General features: G+C 46.8%; 1 long non-coding RNA gene across 1 annotated transcript; it reads right to left on the bottom strand.

Annotated features, from left to right (window-relative positions):
- Nucleotides 1-963: 963 nt before the first annotated feature.
- On the bottom strand, nt 964-2,169 carry LOC143861931 (uncharacterized). Its single transcript, XR_013240079.1, has 3 exons — nt 1,893-2,169; nt 1,595-1,810; nt 964-1,503 (listed from the first exon to the last, which is right to left on the bottom strand). It is a non-coding gene; the product is annotated as an uncharacterized LOC143861931 (long non-coding RNA).
- Between the last annotated feature and the right edge of the window lie 1,129 nt (nt 2,170-3,298).

Raw genomic sequence — 3,298 nt, 5'->3', positions numbered from 1 at the left:
GTCAAAAACCTGAAAGGGCAACTTAGGCAAAATTTAGGGTCATCGCGTCCGTAGAAATGAAAAACCTGAAGAGGCATTTCTAGCAAAACTAAGGGCAAAATGGTCCGCTAAGTCGAAAATCTGCAAAAGGCAAATTGGTTGTTGAAAAGGCATCCCTTCAACAAAGACCAGGCGAAGCACTTTTTGGTATAAAACAAAGTGTGTTAAACCTCCAAACAATCTAAAGGGTCTTTGGACCATGATTGCAAAACCGGGGGCAGGGAACACTGCCCAAGTGCAAATACATCCAAACTCATCCTCTAAGGTTCGACCCATCTAAAATAAATCAAAAGCAATGGTTTCAATAAGAGTCGTGTCTTCTTCCTTTCTTCTAAACCTCACAGGGGAACTCAGAGAAAGATCAATTTTTCCCCGGCAAAGCCATTACCAAGCAAAGGTAATCATACGTGGAAGGAAAAACACATCGGACCTCTCCCCAACAAGAAGGAATCATGGTCCAGCCCAGTACTCCGTGTACAGAAGAATGATGTTCAGAAAAATGTGACTTTATGATCAAGGATGCTCATAATGTACCCTCATTTCATTGCAATGAAATTGCCCTTGTTTCTTGACTTATGTTAACATTCTCCTCGGAATATGTACACTAGGGGCATTTTGTACTATTAGTAATAATAAGATATGACTAATAATACAAAATGTTCGATCAAATCATCAAAGAAACCATGCAAGAGGCATTTTGCATTGCTCAGTCAAGTTGTCAAAAGAACTATACTAGGGCATTTTTGTATAAATATCCGCCTAGAATGGCAATTATTTACACAAAATGCACTTTATTTAAAAAAAAAAAAACAACACAAACAACTGCGATAAAAAAGCAAAAAGCTTATCCATATATCTTATATACCAAATGAATACATGTCTTATCAATGAAAATATATACATCTCATCCATAATTGAGGGAGCATCAAAAAAATAAAATCTTCACTGCTTAGCCAGAGGGTCTGTTGGGCCCTGTTCCTTAGGATCTTGGACTGTAGCTGAGGTAGACGATAGGTTTACTCTGGGCTGGGAGACTGGAAACACCCCTGACTCTCGGGATCCAGCAGCTCATCCCTCTCCAAGGTGAGGCTCCAATGAGCTCACTATCATAACCACGTCAAAAAGCGCCGGAACTAACTCCGGATCCACTCCTACTGCAGCAGCAGCTGTTCTCTCTGCAGCCTCAGTCTCTGTCTTGGAAGGGCGGGGAACAAACATGCCACCAACGCATGTCCCAGTCCTCACCCTCTTCGCCGAAGGGGCTCTCTCACTCTTCAGCCTCTTGCTTGCTCGACAGGCAGGTGGAGAGGTGTCCTCAGTATCCGCCTCCTTAGCCTCTATGACGAAGTCTTTCTCGGATGTATCATCTCTATCATCAGTGTCGCCTCTACCCTCTGTACCTGGCATGGCACCAACAGTGGAAGGGCCAACACCCTCAGGCATCCTCGTCCTGTACACCTCCTCCTGCATCCAAAAATATGTTAGGATATCAAAGATATATCAAAACACATATGCAAAACTCAATTCAAATCAAGACAGTGACGCATTTCCGTACCTATCTGGCTGAAGGATCCCCATATGCCTCCAATCTCTGTCTCAGGACCTAGTTCTTTTGTTGGTAAGCTAGGAGTAATTGGTCCGCATCGCGTCAAGGCCGCTCCATGGTGGAAAATCTCGACTCTTGCTCCCTGAGAGCCTCCACATACTGGGCAACCAGGAGCTTCAGGCTCCCCACCAATAATAGCAGGTCGTTCGCCTGATGGTGAGGAAGCTGCAACACCAAGCAAATTCAAATCAAATATACTTTCAAAAGCTGAAATGAATAAATGCGTAAGAAAAAGAAGATCACTCACCCCAACAGAACTCTCAGGAAGTGGGTATCCAGTGCCTCTGTGTAGACACCCCATTTTGACCGTGCCCTGCACTTCCATGTTTTAGGCTTAATTTTTTTAAACTACTGTTCCGAGGTCCCACATCGTGCCCTGGGCTAGCTTAGGGTCCCACCAAGGATCCCTGTGAAATTTCGTCAAGATCTGAGCTGGTTCACCTAGTGAGCAAGCCTCGACAGTGTCACGGTGCAAATTCAGATAGAGGGTTAAGTCATCCAAGAGGGAGTGCCTGTAAGGTAGGAGTAGGGAATACATTGTTTTCCCCACAATTCAAAAGCGGGGGTGATACATCCGAATGGGGGTGCCCATTGAGTAAAAGAGAGGTAAGTATATTATTTTGTTTTCTTACTTCATTCCTAGCCCCCCCTGTTAGTATAAAAGAATAGTGATTTAAGCATAATGGGGGCTGTCCATAGAACTAGGAAGGGGGTAGAATTTTGGCATTCCCATTAATATAAATCCAACCGAATTAGGGCAAGAAAGGAGGGAGGCGCCTCATTTTCTGAAAAAAAGGAGGGAGAGAGAGAGAGCCGCAACAGAGGAGAAACGAGATTTGCAGCCGCCGGCCATCACCTCCGGCCAGCCACCTTCCTCTTTTTCTTCTTCTTCTTCTTCTTCTTCTTCTTCTTCTTCTTCTTTGTTTCATCTGCACCACCACCTCCATCTCCGGCAAACCCCACCGGAATCCGAGAACCCACTCCCAAACCCATCTCCCCATTTTTCCCACCAAACCCCCTTATCCTCCGGTCGGATTCTGGCCGGAATCCGCCCACCTCCTCCAATCTCCACCATCGCAACCCCCACCACCTCCATTTTCGCCCATTTTGTTCCACCTAAACCCATCTCATTTCCACCCAAAAAATCCACTTCAATCTCCATTTATTCCGGTCACCACCCGAAGCTCCGATCTACCTCTCCTTCAACCCCAACTCCAGTCACCTTCTCCGATCATCCCCCCGGAATCCGCCCCCCGTAATCCGACTACACCTCGGCCGGCCACCATCCACCCATCCCAGCCGACACCATCGACCACCACCCTCAGCCATCTCCTTGAACCTCTTCCCTTGAACCCAAAACCCACTTCCATTTCTAATTTCTGCAACCCTCAACCACCCATCTCGAACCGACCCCATCTCTGCAATCTAACCCATCTCCGGCCGATTGCTCCTCCGACCACCCACCTCACCCCATCTCCGACTACCCCTCCATTAATTTTGCATTTTTTTCACAGATCCGACACCTCCATCACTTCCGACCATTTCCGCAACTCTAGCCGGAATCCGGCCGGTTCCGACCATCCCAAAACCCTTCCACCTTTTCTTCCTATCCCCCACCTTGTCTCCGGCCTCTATAACCCGCCACCACCACGA

This window comes from Tasmannia lanceolata, unplaced genomic scaffold (assembly GCF_043159265.1).
Source record: "Tasmannia lanceolata isolate RefF3 unplaced genomic scaffold, GAP_Taslan_0.1 ptg000003l, whole genome shotgun sequence".
Classification (NCBI taxonomy): Eukaryota; Viridiplantae; Streptophyta; class Magnoliopsida; order Canellales; family Winteraceae; genus Tasmannia; species Tasmannia lanceolata.
The sequence above is the reverse complement of the archived record's forward strand: the minus strand, read 5'-3'. Positions and strand labels throughout refer to the sequence as shown.